The sequence below is a fragment of the Cygnus olor genome, chromosome 3, assembly GCF_009769625.2.
Source record: "Cygnus olor isolate bCygOlo1 chromosome 3, bCygOlo1.pri.v2, whole genome shotgun sequence".
In the NCBI taxonomy this organism is placed as follows: Eukaryota; Metazoa; Chordata; class Aves; order Anseriformes; family Anatidae; genus Cygnus; species Cygnus olor.
The window spans coordinates 73,292,746-73,311,195 of NC_049171.1; the positions used below are offsets into that span (position 1 = coordinate 73,292,746).

The 18,450-nt window shown below is 38.0% G+C and overlaps 2 long non-coding RNA genes across 3 annotated transcripts; one reads left to right on the top strand and one right to left on the bottom strand.

The window, feature by feature from the left end:
- The first annotated feature begins 1,033 nt into the window (after positions 1–1,033).
- On the top strand, positions 1,034–18,105 carry LOC121067406. 2 transcript variants are annotated; one of them, XR_005818282.1, is made up of 4 exons: positions 1,034–1,649; positions 2,293–5,303; positions 7,520–7,585; positions 14,555–18,105. It is a non-coding gene; the product is annotated as an uncharacterized LOC121067406 (long non-coding RNA). The 2 variants fall into 2 exon arrangements; XR_005818281.1 differs by having other exon boundaries at positions 1,057–5,303.
- Positions 10,398–15,131, bottom strand: LOC121067407. The gene is made up of 2 exons (XR_005818283.1): positions 15,068–15,131; positions 10,398–12,018 (listed from the first exon to the last, which is right to left on the bottom strand). It is a non-coding gene; the product is annotated as an uncharacterized LOC121067407 (long non-coding RNA).
- Positions 18,106–18,450: the final 345 nt, after the last annotated feature.

The following is an 18,450-nucleotide window of genomic DNA, read 5'->3' on the forward strand; positions in this document are numbered from 1 at the left end:
CAATTGCTCTTTTAATTTAAATGTCTTGCTCATAGCATAACACATTCAAGTTGTTCTCAAAAAGCTAATCATGACTAAGGCAGCTATGTTGCTGCAGTGGTGTTGACCATTTCCCAGGGACTGAGAAGGATCTAGTACACATAATCCCTAAGGCAGTACTGCTGCTTACAAGGATGCTTTCCAGTGGATGGTCTTAGCAGGCCATAGCTTGGTATACCTGGGAGTTAACGCGAGTCTCCACAGCAAAATAGAAGAGGTAAATGCCAAAAGATAGAAATTGTTTTCTGGAGGTGGAACTGCACATTTGAAGTACTTGCTCCGCTGTTACAGAGCAAGTAGAAAAATCTTAGGAAAAGACACTCGAACCTTTTAAGCATCATCTCTTGGCAATAATGACCTCTCATGCATATTTATGTACAGCACTTAGCTTGATAATGGCCACTTGAAAGACATTTAATTCTTCTTTGCTTAGGAACCAAGCTATGTGGAGTGTGACAAAAATGGTCCAAGGTCCTGATATTAAAATACAAAAATGATCCTGGTATTTCCTGCACACCAGCCAAAACTGCCTTCTGGGAGCATATGGTTTAAGAATTTATGTACTTCTTGATTAAATGTGTATGTGTTTGTAAGCATATAGACATTCACATGAGAGTTAGTGAAATTAGGTAGTTGCTGCAGGACTTCAACTGAGCTTTCCTGGACGAATTTCAGACAGGTTCTGTGGCTTGGGTTGTTTTGTAAAACCTTTTTGTTGCACAGAACTTAATGTTGTTCATTATGCACTGAAAGCAAAATCATATGACTACCATTTCCTAAGTAACATAATTATCTTATTGATTCTTATGGGGCAAAACACTACTTTTATTGTTAATTAATACTGCCAAATCTGGTTATGCAATTCTGGATATAGGAAGCTCAGTATAATGTGTGTTTAGGGGGAAAAGGTGTAAAAATAAATGCCTTAAATAACTTTTTTTTTAATTATTTATTTTTTTTCAGAATGTGAGTATAGATATTCCTTTGTGTGATCTCTGTTCTTAACTACTACAGGAAAATATGTGATACAACCTGTTACCACTATTCATCAGAGGGAAAGAAATACAGATAATGAAACATAAAAATGCCCCATGAAAACCATATTTAATAAAGCTTTAAATAGCTGAACAGAAATGTACAAGGCAAAGAAACACAGTCCTGCTGTTTCAGAACCAAAGCAATTTTATGGAAAATGAAAAGAATACTTGCAATAATTTCATGCACTCACACTTTCATTCTTATTTTAAGTGGAAATATATCAGGAAATTCATACACAGAGGGCACATAAATAGTACTTTATCTGTCCCATGGAAAAGACAGCATGAAAGATTCATTAGACTCTGGGATATATAATGACTTCTTGATTCTTTCAGTTCTTGGCCAGTGCTCTAATGAAATTCAAACCTGCTACATCTGCCATACTACACTGTTAATTAGTTTTCTATTTATTTAGCAGATCTAGAAGTGGAAAGCAATCTATTGCCAGTGAATTGTTTGACTTCTATGCTAAGCAGGCTGCATTCCAATCCTCTAATGTTGAAACTAGCATGAATCCAACTTTCATCTCATTGCCATGTCAAATTAGCACCCAGCAGATTCCAGATACAAAGGTACAGAGACTTTTTTTTTTTTTTTTTTAACTTTGGTTTGTAAAAGACCAACAGTTCTTGAAGTCAAGAAGTTGAGGATCGGCAATTTCCTGATTTTCTGCAATGTCTCTTTTCTTCCCTTCCCCCCTAATTTACTATAATATATTAAATATAGGATGTATATCTGCTGTGGTATGTTTGTACTGAAGGACAAACATGATTTTAAGCAGACTCTCTTCATTATGTAAAACAAAAAATACTGATGTGTACTCTTCAAGAGTTTGAATAAAATACTGCCCAGCTCAAGAAAAGCCCAGAATGCCCTGACAGAGCTTATGAGATGACTTTTGTACATGCTTTGCCATTTTCTATTTCTGTCTGTCTGTATTCTGCAACGTATTGCAGCATCTAAACGTGACATTCTGAATGGGACTGACTCCTGTCTTGCAGTGTCAACAGAACCACTGGGTTGTGAAAGTGTAAAGCAAAGCCAGATAAAAACAGAAAATAAATTGGCTAGAAACTGAACCATTAATTCTCGCATAATACAATGCACGAACTACAATGTGTTAGAGGCTGTTGTAAAACTACAAATCCACATCCAGAGATTGGAGTTTGCCTTGAATTTTTTTTTCCTTTTTTTTTTTTTTTCCCTAAAATCTAGATATGAACTTTGAAGAATGTGGCTTTTGGATCAGTCTAGTCCTAAATAAGTCACTATTATGAAATGAGTAAGTAAAATGCTGTGCTGAACTTTGGCAAAGAAATGACTAAGCTGTTCCCCTACAGTATTATTTGTAGAACATCCTTGATAAAATCCTTTACATAGGGAAGGTGTTGGTTTTGAGTAATTTACAAAGTAAATCTGAGAAAAACAATATACAACACAGGACAGCAATACACAAAACCTGGACCAAGAGCACACTGGTAGTAGCATTCACAAAGGAGCCTCTTTTCCTTGACGGATTGATGTTTTTGAAAAAATATTTTTGGATTTCAGGTCTGAATCAGAAATAGTGAGCTCTGGGTTAAGTACTGGTTGAAAACCAATCTATAGTTGTTGAACTGTATTGTGTTAATCACTTAGATGGCTTGAGATTGATAGAAGAAAATCTTTTTCTCTTTTTTTTTTTAAAGTTGTGATACCTTGAAAGAAAGTTCAAAGCTGGGACTGAGCTGAGACAAAGAAGGTAGACAGGAGAAGAGAGATGAATGTGTGAGACAAAGTGGAATAGGAAAGGAAACCTGCAGAGTTTTGAACTGAAGGAACTTGATCTCAGCTAAGAAGAGAAAATCCAGGAACAGTCAAGATGAGTCAACCCAACTTCTTTTCTGATTGAAATTCACTGCTGTCTCTGCTGTTTTTTTGTTTTGTTTTGTTTTGTTTTGTTTTTTTTTCTTTTTCCTTTCCCTTTTCTTTTCCCAGTGATAGATAGATACTTTGTTGACTCTGCTATTATTTCTTTACTATGTTCCTCTCTTCCACCTTTAAGAAAAGCAACCTACCTGAAAAACTGGTAATCCTGAGCCTGGGAAAAATAAAATAGCCCAGCATAGTGATATCTGTAATTCAGACTCAGCAGTGACATGAATTCCTGAGTGCTCCCTGGGAGTCCTCCTTCTTACAGCTCAGTACTTCATAAGGGTAGAAAAAAGGCAACAAACTGAATGAGCTAGAAAGAGTAATTTTCCTATATTTTTAAGTTGTTTTCTGGGATTCCTGGCATGTTCAGAAGGACTGAGCAGTGCTCCTTAACAAAGCTTGCAATTAAGTAAATGTTGTGTTTGTTATGGTTAGGTTTGAATTTTTGATAGCCAGGAATGGTGAAGAGTATAAGGTAGGATTTATTCATCTTTTCCAGTGTTTACAGAGCTGGATGGACTGAAACAAGCAGCTGAGATTTAAGGTAGAAATCTGTAAAGTAGAGCTATAATAATGAAGCTGCGCAATGTATAAGCATGTCTTCTGATGATTAGGAATAAATCCATGAGTTTCAGGAGCCTTAAATATACCTGTTCTGCAGTTTTTCCAAATGGCTGGATTATCTGCATACACATATGACACAACTGCCAGAGAGACTTCTGCTTATTAGGAACCGTTCACAATCTTCCTGTAAGTTGCCAGAGCTGAATCACGGCCACAGCTCCCCTTTGTTTATGCCCAGCTGGGAAATCTTGGTTTTGTCCTACCTATCCCTGAGCACTGGGGGTGCATGGTACAGGACGTCCTCTACTACAGACTCCTGCCCTGCTGGGAGGGGGCAGGGAGCTCATCCTGCACACAAGGCTGCCCTGGTGCTCCTTGGGCTGACTTTGTTCTGTGCTTATGCCTGCTTTTGTGCAGTAGTGTAAGAAAAGAGTTTGTCTGACTCCCATATGCAGCCAACAGATGCTTGTGACCATGGGTGTTGCATGATCAACAAATGGTAACATAAAATCTTTAAACCTACCAAAAGAATTGAGAATTTCAGCAAATTTCTCTCTTGTCTGGATGCTCATTTTGATTGGCTATTGAAAAAAAAAAAAAAAGCCAGTTGTGCGTAAACTCCATCTGTTCTTATGGAGCAGTATATATGTAGTTGGGAGGAAAACTTAAAGGGATATGTGAGCGGTGTTATTGGAAAAACAGAAGAACCGAATATGGTATCAGAATCCCTTTTGGTGCACAGAGGGGGCTGCAATAACTGGAGAGTATTCAGCTTTCTGCAAAAATATTATCAGAAGAAATTGATCCTTTAATGTATGCCTTGGAAAAGAAAAAATTAAGCTTTTAAAATTATGCTTCCATTTTACAGTACTGTGTAATTTGATTATACAAACTACACCTATGCAGGTGTTTCACTGAAATGTTTCTCTCTGTACTCAGCAGAACAAGGATACAGACCTTACTGAACAGTGGGATGAGATGCAGAGTCTTAGGAGCTGTTACGTAGGTGATTGACACATCTTACGTTATTTGTTCTTCTGGTCTGTGATGCACCCTAGAAAACTCTACATTTCTTTGGGCCTGATGCAATTTTGTAGACTTGCAGAACAGCCCTGGAGAAGTCATGCATGTGCCACAACATCTGAACGGATCTGAGGAATGGGAAAAAAAGACGGGAGGAGAGGAAGCACTGAGCACTTTCCACAAAACAAGGCCTCTGGAAATAAGATGGCGTCGAAATCTCTGCATTTATTGCTATGTGCTTAAAAGGTCCTTTATAGTTCAGGCAAGAACGATTCTTGCCCTGGCAAGCTTACACGCTAATTGAAACCTCTGTATTCTTGTGCTTGCACAACACAGCAAAATGGAGAGCCGCAGCGATGGAAATACTGTGACGTTGGTCAGGTCAAAATACACATTACAAGAGCATCAGCCAGGAGAAAAAGGTGGATATTACTGTGAGAAAAGGAGATAGCTGGAAAAAGGAGGCTGGTTAGAGCAGTATAGCTTAGGGGGTGCGGCTCAAAAGGAGAAGTCTGGGTAATTTGGGAGGAAAGAAAATATGCAGGAAGCTTGGAAAGCCAGGAGCTCTGAGATAAATTAAAGGAGACAGAGCAGACCAACAAAATGAGTAGATTTGATTGTTTGAATGACATGTGTGCAGTTGAGTAACAGGTGAAAGGAATAAGGAGGACATAGTAGTCTGAGAAGCTTTATAGGGATCACCTAGAAGCCAGAGGCAACAGGAGGTGAGCTGTGAAAGGGGAGGAAGCAAAATACAGTTGGGGAAAGCTAAGGGTGAGCTGTACCTGTTCTAGAGGCAAGTCTGGCTGTGGGAAGGCAGTGAGTGAGGGGAGGATGAGGGCATGGAAAAAAGAGAACTTGAAGATTGAGATGTGTGCTGTGGGACGGGGGGAGGAACAGTAGCATTAAAGGATGGAGGGAAAGTGTTCCTTGTAGGTGAGAGAGCTGGGAATGTGGGATACAGTAGATTGTCTGCCCAATGTAAGATACAGAGGAGTGGCGGAGAATAGAGGGCTACTGTTTCTTCTAATACTATATCCTGATCTATGTACAGTATGCAATAGAGTTTATTTAAGAACTTGCTACTAAGTGGTGGTACAAGAGAATGTTCAACTGGAAAGCTGCTGGCCTGGTACAGTCAGCACAGTAGGGCCAAAACAGAGAAAGACTTGGGGCATGTACCTGTGTATGGCCTAACACCAAAAAAAAAAGTAACTTTTAGGGAAAAAGTGAGTTAACTTTTTCAGGGACAAATGGTTCCCTGAAGCTCTGGACATCGTGAGCTTTGTGCTGTTTTCAGTGAATGAATGCATTCTTAAAATATCTGAAGTTACAAACTTTCTTTTCCACAGCACATGCTGTCATGCCCCTGGCATTCTGTTTATCGCATGCTTGCTGTAGCTACTCTGTCCCATTCACGCTTAGCATCCTTCGCCACCACCCTCTGAATTCCTCTTGGGTTCAGTTTGTTACTTGTTTGAGTTCTTTAAATTTCTCTACTCCCATACTACATTTTTGCTGCTGTTGAGTCTGGGGTGCCCTTAAAACTGTATACTAAATGCCTTCCTCCTCTCCTGTGCTCCTGACCTGATAGGCACAGATGAACATCTGCCTCCTTGTTTCAGGGAGAGCTTTCTCCTGCAGGTGCTCTGGTGCGTGTGGAGCAGCTTGCTGCTTTCTTGCTGTCTGCTTCTTGCAAGTCACTCTCTTTTTTCTTAGATGCGTCAGAGCTTCTGATGAATAGTTGTGTTTTCTGGCAGCAAGAAAAAAAAAAAGGCCTACTTCCCATCTGCTGAGACTGAGACTTTCACTGAAAGGTGGTAAAACCTCAGTGTTTTTCAAATTTTGGAAGAGCTCACTAGTCTGGTGGGGAGGAGAAGAAACCTCTGCATTCTGATCCTGGGTTATGTTCTCTGTTCACGTTATTTTTCATTTAGCTTTGAGAAATACAAGCGTCAACCAGCAGTGCCTTTTTCTTCCTCCAATATTTTTGAAGGACAGACCAGCAGTGAGCAGTACCTAAGTTGCAGCTCCTCTCTTTGTCTGCCTACCTTCACCAAAGGCCTTTGTGCATTGACCACTCCTGTGTCCTAGTGGATTGAAGGGAAATGTGTGTGCAGTCCAGCACTGCATCCAAATTATTTCAAAGGTGTTTCCCAGTAGAACATAACGTGACATTCATCCTCCTCTACCACATGTACAGAGACAGCCTGGGGAATGCCACTGCTTGTGCTGTAGCTAAAGTTTTGTTGCAGGGCAGTTTCTGTGTGGTTTAGTAATGCAGCAATATACAAAAATTTCAATTTTCTTCTTTCATAGTAAGTTTGAGTGTCCCAGTTTCTGTATGCATGTGTATGTGCTTTTTAAAGTGATTTTGTGCTTTTGATTTTGTTTCTTTAAACAGCTAGTCATGTCATGAAGAAGTACAAAATGCTGAGCTTGATCCCGTTTATTTGCAATTAATGATATTGTGAAGTTTTCTTGTGTTTCCAGTTCTGTGTTTCCTATTCCTGTTTATCGTGGACTCTTTTATTTCACTGTGTTTAAATATATGATGCAACAGAAAAATTACTACAAATAAAATGCCTGTCAGCCACCATTTATATGAGACAATTTTGAAGCCTTTCAAATACTGACATTGGAATTAAAAGTTATGTCATGTAAAGAAACCTAAAATATATCTTAATTATTCCTCTGGAAAATGAGGGAGGAAATCCTTGCATCAGTTAATCAAAATGCCCATTGATGTCAGGTGGGCTTGACCCTTCCCTCTGGTACAGAAAATGGTGTTACCTGGTTATATTAACCGACTGTGGTGTAAACCCACTGCTGACTTCACACTCATGTTCTTGCTTCTGACTTACAAGAAACTGGACAACTGTAGTGATTTGCTTGACATCCTGTGACAGGAGAATAACTGAGGCTTTTCACTTTCACATAGGAAAAATCAGAGTCCACCAATGCTCGGGAAAATGGACAAAATGGAATAGGAATGGTACAGATCCAGGTAAGCACTGGCACAGGTTGAGCTTGTAGGACTACACATTCTCCTGTTCCTGGTTGGCAAGAACATAATCTAGGGGGGAAGGGATCTTGTTTGACATCCTGAGGCTTGTTCCCTGAGCAATTATCGCTCAAGGTGAGCTTTAAGGATCAGGTTGCTACTTAATTTTACACCCATTGCTGGCTCTAGACACAAACCCTCCCCACTAAGCCTTCCTGTGTCTGAGGACATGTTGAGTCCTCTCATCTAGCAGCTCTTTGTTTGTGATAGTTTTTCCTTGTCATTGCTTCCAAAATATAATCAGCCAGTCATTGTTCAGTGCACAAATCAAATGCTCCGTGTCTAAATTAGAATAGAGACCTGTCTGGGAAGGGACACTGGAAATTTGTTTTTGGCCGTTTCAAGCAAACTGCTAAAGTGGTGGATTATTTTTTGGTGGTGTCAATAGCAAAAAAAAAAAAAAAAAAAAAAGAGGGAGTGCAAATACTTCTGTGAATAAGTGCAGGAGCCTTACTTGGGAGTTTTAAGAACGTACGCTATGTGTTGTTTGTTTCGTGGTTTCATAAGGTGGCAACCCAGCCGAGAGCTCTCACAGTTAAGCGGAGCACCATGCTATTACCAGAGAGCTACGTGAGATAAAGGATCCAATTTTTGACCTCTCGGTTTCTGCTTCATGCAAAGGTAGATCAAAAACAACAACAACAAAAAAACCAGCCCTTCAGATATTGAGGCCCATCTTCAAATTTATTTTCTAACTCACTGGTGAGACCTAAAGCATCTAACACATTTTGCTGCTTGTGTAGCCTTCTGTAAACTAACATACCAACACCCAGAAGCTGCTTCTCAAGTTTCAAAACCAATTATTCTAAAAACTAAGCCTTTATTCTGTTTGGCTGAAGCTAAACAAACTTGAAATTCAGCTATTTCTTTGAAAAGAATGGTCTGCTAATTGGTGTTGAAGTTTAAACATTTGAGCTTGTTTATTTCTCCCGCTTCCCTAAATTATGTTTCAGAAACATTCCCCTGTTATTACAGTCTATTAAATCAGACTTATCAAAAAGGAAACATTTATTGATATCTTGAGAGTTGTGTGTGTCTAATTAAGGTTGTGTTACTGTGCGTATTTTATATTAAACATTTCCTGCAATTTGACTTTAATCAGGTCTGAAGGGTCTTAATAAGTGTTTGCCTCTTTTTTTTTTTTAATTTTCCCTTGACCAAGGGAAGATATACACTTTCAGTTTGCAGAGTTGCATAATTTACCATTGCTTGAAGGAGTTCTGACACAAACTGTTTTTTATTCAATTCATTTGTTCCTGAAAATGTTGACAGCTGGTACTAAATGAACACTTAGGATGGAGGCACTGGTAAACCCAGAGGAAGTCTGGAGTATTTGCAGACTTCAGTTCTGAAGTGTGATAGGCAGTTATTTTCAGCTATTTCTTGGGTCTCTCACCCAATTTTACTTGGAACAATAATTACTAGAAGGAAAGAAAAAGGATTTATAGGTTTCTGAATTCCTGGTTTAAAGCTTTTAATTTACATCCTTGCTTTTTGATGTTATCGGTGTGCAAGCTCTCTCTCTGTGCAGTTATTGTTGTCGTTTACCATTTTTTGTTACTGTCTTTCTTACTTTGTGTACAGTTACTGCTGTTAGAAGGAAATTCAATCTCAAGTATGCAGTCATTAAAGCACCTGTCCTGTGCTTGGGTTCTGCTTTTCTTGTGCTGTTCCTCAGCTTGGTGATTAGCTTCATCCTTCATAAATATTTTTTCCACGCTATGATTTAAATGATACAGTATGCAACCCGATCTTAAAGGATGACTTAAGAGTGACAGAAAGAGACTAGCTACTAGTATTTTCATTACAAAACGCTCTCAGTTTTGAGTGACGTGCCCTATATGCCTATGTGGAAGTGCATCCAGATTTTTAGAACATTAATTTATGATGCAAGAACAAGTTTTTCTAATGAACTATAACATTTCTGTCAAATAGCTGTGTAATAGCTTGTCATTCTGCTGACAGAATTAAGATAACGCAGTAATGCAGAACTCTTTTGCACACTATATTTTAGTATACTACTGTATATTAATGTGAATGTGTAAATATGCTATATATTTGTGTCACTGTGTGGGGGGCTGAAGAGTTTCTTCTCTTTTATCAGGCTTTTCTAAACGTTGGCAATATTTTTTGCTACTTTCTAATTAGTATACTGTATAATAACTTTAAAGTGAAGTCCTGATGCTGTAATAGTTCTCATATAATATAAAGAGATGATTTTTACCAGTGACATCATATAACCCAAGTAGCCATAGATAAGAAGAGGAAGAAAGGAAAAATAGTTATTCCTCGCTAATGGGGGACTTAGAACAATTCCGCACTTGCTGAAATTGGCACAGGATTACATCCGTGCTAAGAAATTAAGCAGCGCCAGGGAGTGTGTCCAGGTGTCGGTGCTGTTCAAGTGCTGGAGCAGCCCTTCGGACAGTTTTTTCCCCCAGGCCAACCAGTGCTTCCCCAAAGTCTCGCTAGGCATAGTTCGGTAGTGCCCACACCTTGTTGGGTGAAAGCTCAACAGTGTGAACATGGCTAGCCCGGGGTGGTTGGCCTTGCTTTCGTGCTTGGATCCTGCTTCTGTTTGTTTCGTTTCTTAGAGTAGATGCAGCCAGAAAGTCTGTATCAAAAGTTGCCACTGAGTACAGATACCTTTTGTCTCATTCCAGTGCCTTTCCTGGATCATTTCCCTCTTTTATGACATTATTCTTAAAATCACCCTGGTAAAACAACTAAATGTTTAAAAACAAAACAGCACAAAGCAAACAACCTTCTTTATTTTCTTCACATAAACATCACAAAATGTTAAGCTATTTTTTCTGTTTTCAGTTTTGAGGATGGTTTTAATATTTTGTAAAAGCCGAAGAAGATAAATTACAGATAGCAAAAGATAACTGATTCAGAAATACTTGTTAAAAGCTCTCAAATTAGATCATGTAATTAGTACTCAACTTATGAGCATTGACATTTGGTGGAAATACGTTTATGCAAACAAATTCAGTTCATGTGGTTTAGAAACACTAAATGATCTTTAGGAAGGAACGATGCTTGAGGTTTACGTAAGCTTCCTTCATAGGTCTAATTCCTGATATTCAATAGTTCTTAAAACAAGAACTCTCAAAAATTACCATAGAATATCCCTGACCAACAAATGTAATTTGGTTTGTAATCCATGGTAATTGCATAAAAATGGCAGAAATAGAATGGTGGTAAATTATGTTTTGATATAGGGAATATATATTCTTGAAATAATAGTACAGGCCCCATGTTAGTTGCTTTTGCATTTTTCTTCACATAAACCTCCATGTTTTGCCTGCATTTTCTTTCACCTTTCAAATAATCATTTTGTATTCATAAAGCTTGCAGATTCTGCTGACAAAAAATAACAGGTAAAGAAAATAATTATCAAACAGAAGTCTGTTCTTCTGCCCTGCCCCCTTTACATGGAGAAATAGGAGAAAATGGGGTAAGAAAAATGTTGTGCTTGGAGAGGAAAACTCTCCTAAATTCACAGTCGCTTTGCTAAGCAGGCACTGTTGATATTGGAAGCTGTTTGACCAGAAGAGAAACTGCTCTTGAGGACTTGTGAAGAAATCTGGAGTTGATTTGTGTAAAAGGGAGGACTGATCTGTGTTGTTCCACCAGCATCCTGCAGCCTTGGTGTTGCAACACTCACTCCTTAGAGGAGCTCTGTACCAAAACTAATGCATCTTCATGGCTGCAGGTGGGCTCAGGTTCCTTCATCAATTAACTCATGAAGGTTAGGTGTCTGAATAACATTTCTAGAAATTAGATTTGCAGGGTGTGCTAACAGAACCATGCCCGTGAGCATGAGCTACGAATCTGGAAACACTGATTATGTACTACTTGAAAATGAGGGGGGAAAGCACACATCATCTATGGTAACTTGAGAAAACTTGCAGACCTGTTATGCTGATAATATCAAAGGTGATGAACAAATCCACCCATTTAATGTTAGGAGAAAACGTCTTTAGAGAAACTTGTCTTAGTACATCTTATGCTAGACCTCTAAGCACTTTGCTAGTAGTGACTTCATCACTTTTTAGGCATTATGTTTGCTAGGAGCTCTAGGTCCATCTATCATCAGCAGAAATTTAAGCGTTTGAGTACAAAAAAAATCTGCCAAATCTCACTTTATACACCTAAATCCTTTGTTTAGGCACCAAGGACGAATACTCTAAGGATGTACGTCAAAATCAAAAAAGAAAAATCCTTTTCAGTTCTGTGCCATCCACGGAGGTAATACCTTCCAGTCCGTGGGATGATTCTGTTACATTGGTATGGAAACAGCTAGACTTCTCACAGTTGAGGTGGAGTGCCAGATTCCCGTTTAAGTGCTATGATTCAGCTGTAGAAAATATCTTTTGGGAAGGAAAAAAGGTAAATTTATGCAGGAATCCATTTGGAAAAATCCCAGCCTAAAGATTCAGCAGACTCCAGAAAGTACTTTCTTGAAAACACATGGCTGCACCCCACTGCCTTCAGATAAAGTGTGGCAACACTTCAGAGTCAGCCTTAGGAAAAAAGGAAGATTGCTCATTTTTAGTATTTGTCACGCAGGATGAATGTTGAGAGCGCTTACCTGCAATTTCCCGCACTTTTTTTCATCCTTAAATATATTGTAATTTCTGAATTTGATTGAAATTCCTTGGACAATGAAAAACATGCAGAGGTGTGAAGTTAATTCTTCACCTAGCAAAGAATTCAGGGGGAATTTCTACTGCTCTAAATCTTAAGCAGTCTGGCAATCCTGACAGCACTGTATTTGGTCCTTAGACACAACCAACTCAATGACCTACATTTTTTTCTTAAGAATTAGGATTTTGCATTGGGACCTAAATTCTGAATCCATTGTAGGATTCTCTGATTCAGAGAAGTGAGGAATAATGCACTCCGTCCTTGTTTATTCTTGAAGGAAAATGTCACAAGGGCAATGTCTTGCCCTTAAGAATCCACTGAAAGCGTTACTGGGCTATTTGTGCGATTGCTTTTGTGCACTTTCATCTTCTGAAAGCAAAGGTTACTCTTAGTTAGAAATCTGTGGATGCAAATGAGTTTCAGAGGAAGAAAACAGGTACCTAGTTTCTGTCCTGTCTTCCATATAAAGAATGTGAACTAGCTAATATGTAGGCCTCAATTCCTGTTGGTCTAGACAAGAGACTCTGGCTCCTCACACCAGTCTCTTTCTAAATAATCTCCTGAGAGGCTTGTCTTTAATGTCAAAGTGCTGGACTGGCATTCAGCTGATGGATGAGTGTATACAATGTCTAGTTTGGGCTTAAGTTACCTTTGCAAATTCTTCATTTTCCTGTGCGAAATTTTTGTTTCACTCAACCCTTGGATATCACAGGCAAAGGCAATGAAAATAGCAAAGTTAATATTTGAAGCTCACATAAATAACTTTAGAATAAATGAAATGTAGATGCTTTATTGGATTTAATTGAATATGAAATTGAACAACCCCAAACCAAAGTACAATAAAAATCTGAACATATTTATTAGGGCAATGTTTTATCAAATTTAGATAGGCTTATTATAGAAATCAAAACCAGACTAGACAGTGAACTACTATTGCACTTAGAACTAAAAGAGTTAACATTCTGCAGTTGCTTCAGTAAGTTTTTAAATGATAGCACAAAAGCACATTTTAAAATCCTCATGTTCCGGTTCATGATTGTGAAAGGAAATTGTAGAATTGCTGTCTCACTTCAACAGCAGGGCCTTGTTTACCACAGCTAAGCATGCATCAGAGGGGGAAAAAGGGGCTAACAGAAGGGTAGAGATGATTAAGGGTTGAAAATAAGACTCTTCAAAGTGTGATATTAAAAGAACTATGTCTATTTCAGTTCTAGCATTTTAATGCGATATATTCTTTCATCTATAAAAAAAAAAGTTTAATTTACAATTTTGAGCTATGTTAAAAATAAAATCATATTCTAGTATATCTTGCCATAGCCTCAGTATACCCTATATTTAATTTAAAAATATATAGTGTAGTTTCCAGCCCCGCCCCCCAGTCTCACAATATCTAAACCTCCTCCTAAATAAATCAACTAAAATCATCAAAACCATAGCAGAAAGCTTCATTTAATCACTTGACTTGTAACCCTGATTACTTACCTGCACCTTGTATCATACAAAAAAAAAAAAATGCATGTTTATTGCTCGTGACGTTAAAGGAAACTCTGTATGGCACTGAAGCTTTGCCTTTTCATTACTGGAAACACAAATCCAGTTAAGATTTTTTTTGACAAGCTTTAATTTTTCAATTAACATGTTTTATTTCAAATTTATTCTCAGATGAAATGAGTTACATTTGCAGCTGAGGAAAGCAAAGATGAAACTTTGTTCTTTTCTTTTGTGCTCAGCTGTACAATTTATTTTTCTCCTGGCAACAGATTTTAAATCTCTTTGCTTTTTTTTTTTCATGGGAACTGTTTAGTAAGTGCCGACATTAGGGCTGACAACGCTTTGTGTGTTTTTTTTCCTTTTGCCTGGTTTCTGTGTCTGTGTGTGCAGGCATGCATTCATTAACGTAATTCCTCAACATTCAACAAGAGTGCATCATAAACCAGAGGAAAAAAGCCTCATAAATATTTAGATCCTCCATCTACTTTCCAAAACTAAAATGAGAAAGAGTATTTAGTGAGGACTTCGTCTGAGTTAATCTGCATATGAACTGAAAGGGGGTACAAAAGGATGAAAAGGTGGTGGAAACTAGCATACAAACCCTGTAGTCTCCAGGGGGCCATTCATCTTGTTCTTGTCAATACAATCTCAGTCTTACTGCTTGGCTGTTTTCTGCGCATGGCCCACCAGGCTGGCTTTGCTGAGGTAATGTTGCAGAGGATGTGAGAGCCTTCTTCCTAATTTTGTTCTACCGTGTAATTTTTCCAGAGGAGAAGCAAAATACTTCATGTTTTGGAAGATGCTGGAGAAATCTCTCCAAATGCTTCTCTACTTGTTTGTGGTCCACACTGGCACAGAAACTTCCCTTTTTTAAGTAAAGGGACAGGTATGTCATATGAAAAGCAATTTTAGGTAAGTTGACTATTAATGACAAGCAATGAGATCACATTCTAGTTTAAGGCGTATTATATTTGTATATCGACCTACACAGTTGTACAGTTTGGACTTAATGTTGTGTACATTTATATATGAAATTCCACTAATAAACAATACCATCAAAAAGGTCAAAATTACAGATGTTAAAAAAAAACAAAAAACTTTTTGTAATTGTACAGTGACCTAAGTGTTTAGGTTGGAAGGCACCTCTTGAAATCACCTAGTCCAACCCCACACAGGGAATTCAGTAATTATTTTAGAATTTTATGTTTCAAAAACGAGGGAATATGTAATGCATTTAAAAATTCATTCATGAAATGAGATAAAATTGAGATTACCACTTACTACATATGATCAACTGTTGTGCATAGATGTCCTTTTCAGCTAAAATGAAGCAAGGATAACTGAAGTCTGTAATAAGACATGAATAACGATTTCACGCGTAACAAAATTCTTGATCGTAAACAGCCAAATGACAGCAATTTCTTGGCTGTTGTGAGGAAAAAGTATGAAATAATGTAAGTAACTCTTTCATCAGTTTTCTACATCTAGTGTCTGAAGATAAAACAAGAGAATTACATCAATACTGTATGCAAAACTGGTCATTTTAGTCATAATATATTAGTAAAGTTCACTTATCTTACTACATTACTATCTACTATTTTGTATGTGCAATAACTAGTTATCAAATTAATCTTTATATTTCAGTCTCCTAATTAAATGAAGTTCTTAGCTTGCCTTTTTTTTTTTTTTTGAGAGGGTTTTAACAGACCTCCCCAGAACCCTACTACTGGAGCAAAATTGTGAGCATATCTACATAACATCTCAGGTACAAGCCTGAGCGTACAGTGCCAGGACTCCCTTACTAATCACCCGCTGTCAATCTGACAGAGCTCTGCTTACTCTGACAAACATCTCCAGTGGTACCAAGATCTGTCTGTAGCCAGAGGGATAAGTGACTTCACTAACCTGTAAGACAGGTGTGCACAAACTTCAAAAGAGGACAAAAGATCAGCTACGCCCCTAATTAAAATCAGATGGATGACTATAAATAGACTACATGGGAGGAAAACCAAAGTGGAGATGTACACATTTGAATTGACTCGCTAAAACCTTTTTTCTGGCATTAAATTTGGCCATGTAAAGCAAGTAGAAAATTTCTGGAGATGGGGAAATTCTTTACGTCCAGTAGTGCCTCCTCTTCTCCTCTAAAAGAGAAGCAAGTGGTCTGCAAGCTTCCCAAGTAACAGGGACTTTCCAGACCTTGCTGGGGTGGGTACAAGGAAGGCTGCCTATTTTGGATCACCTAACACCTGGTTTCATGCTGACTTTCTTTAATCAAAAGAAAATTATGAAAATTCAAGGAAACTTTTTCCTGCCTTGCCTTGAGCAGTGTTTTCTTTATAGTCCCTGACACAACCTGTTGTCTTTTAAGCATATTGTTACACAAGACCAAATATTTGTTAATACATAAAACAGTATTGTTACACAAACTGGATAGTGGAGTATGTTCTCTGGGATACCTACCTTTGCGTGATCAGGATGTAGAGGGGAAGGCTAAAAACCTCAGAGAATTATCACACCTGTTCTGTAAAAACGAAACCCTGAAATCACTATAATAACTGTAATAACCTTTCTTTCCTAGTTCAACAGATTATGTAAACACTCAAAAGGTGAAGAAAGCTGCCTGTGAAACTTTCAAATATATTTTAACCAATACAGTACCATAAAAGATCATGTTAACATTTCAGTTATCACCTTATTTACAAATGATACAATAAATTCCATAACTTGCAACTGCTCATTAGAGAAAGTGGCCTTAACTTTCTAAGTTACAAGAAAAGTTGTATGTACATGGAAATTCCTCATGTTCTAGTTGAACAGGAATATCTACATGTGAACTAGATCTGCTCAAGTCATCTGAATATACACAGAGAATGTTATGTTTTCTCGTACTTCAGTTATAATCAGAGGGCAAACACAAAACATTTCAAACTAAAAATGATAAAAAATATAAGAATCTGAGAGATGGTTAGAATGGTTAAAATAAATTTGATACGTTTGGAAATTATATCTTCAATAACTTGTTTCTTTAATTAGACCACTATGTCTAAATATGGACAATTACTCAATTTTGTATAACATCTACTTTGCCTCTACACCATTAATGAATTTTTCAGCTTACTTCCTTGCCCCCTTACTCTGTAGTCTGTCCTACACAATGAATTTTTTTAATGTAAAATACTAATACGCTTCTGAAAGCCAGAAGTAGGGAACGACTGCATTACAGGGTAATTTAGTTCTTGTCAAAATCCTGAACCCAGGCTCCTGCTCAGACTATTTGAGAAATTGTTAATAGAAAAATGTTTCTGCCTGCTTACAGTGAGATTCAGATGCCTATACAAGAGCTTGCAGCAGCTGTTCCAGATGCCCTTTAAGGTGCTAGAGACATCCAGACAGAGCAGGCTGATGTGATGCAGGAACTCTGAGAAAAGTGACCTGGAGATTTGAGCAGGTACCAAACGGGATACCAGAAGGCAAGTGAATCCTACCCTTTATAGTGTTTATACTCCCCTAACAAAGAATTACTGTAATTCAGCAGTAAACTCACATAATAATGAGATTATTAGTATTAGCTAAGTAAGATCGTACAATTGTGTGTGACTGTAGCTCCAAATGGGCTCCAGTGACAGTCAAACAAGGACTTACGATGTACCATTCTACAGCTGCCAAAGAAGACAGCACGAGCCTTAGGATGCCTCCTGTTTCTGTGAGGAGATGCCAAATCCACCCAAGTCATAGTGGCACTGCTATAGCAGGCTTTCATCCTTGCATCTCAAAGTACTTTACTACAGTGTGTTTCGCAGCTTCTGAAGGGTAGAAAACAGTGAAATGGGGGTATACTGTAACTACTGCTAGCTACTGTATTCCAGGAGAGACCTCCCATGCTCAGGAGAAAGACAATGGGTAGGAGGAACAAATGGGAGAGAGTGCCATCTGCAAACAAAACAAGAGTTTAGGCTTCCAGCAGTGTAAAAAGACCATATAAAATGTTGTGAGACTGAATACCATCTCTGCTGTTTCCTTCTAGAGAAAAGGCACTAATACCCATGAGTAGATAAAGCAGACAACAAGCTTCTGAATATACTGTAGCATGGAAGCAAAGTGGTCTTTGTGTGGGAAACTGATGATCACTGTGCCCTGTCCTTTGCTTTGGAGGAATACTGCTGAACAAGTCTCTCATCTCCAGATGCTTCTCAGGTTTATAATGCTTAGTCCCCTTTCTTCCGCACAGCTTTATAACTCCAGATGCTTCTCTTATTTTTGCCACCATTAGATGTAACAAAGAACTTAGGAAAAATAAAGATTTGGAATATATAAAGGAATTGAGTGGAAAAAAGATTTTTAGTCATATGTAAGATTCTGGATCTGTCAAATTAATTGATTATATTTTATTAGATTGCTCAGCCAATACAAATGATTCTTGCTTGTTACCAGAAGGTTTGAAAATGCAACATTTTATTATACTTCATGTGGATGTTTTCTGTCCAGTTAAGTATAAGCTCCTTGGCTAAGCACTGCTGTTCTTCATGTACTGAACATTAAGAAGCATAAGCAACATATCACCGGCAATCCTTCAGTGTAAGTCAATACACACATACATTCATATTTCAGACGTTAAAAAGAAAAATTAACTTAATGTATCAATTGCATTTTAAGCTCTACTT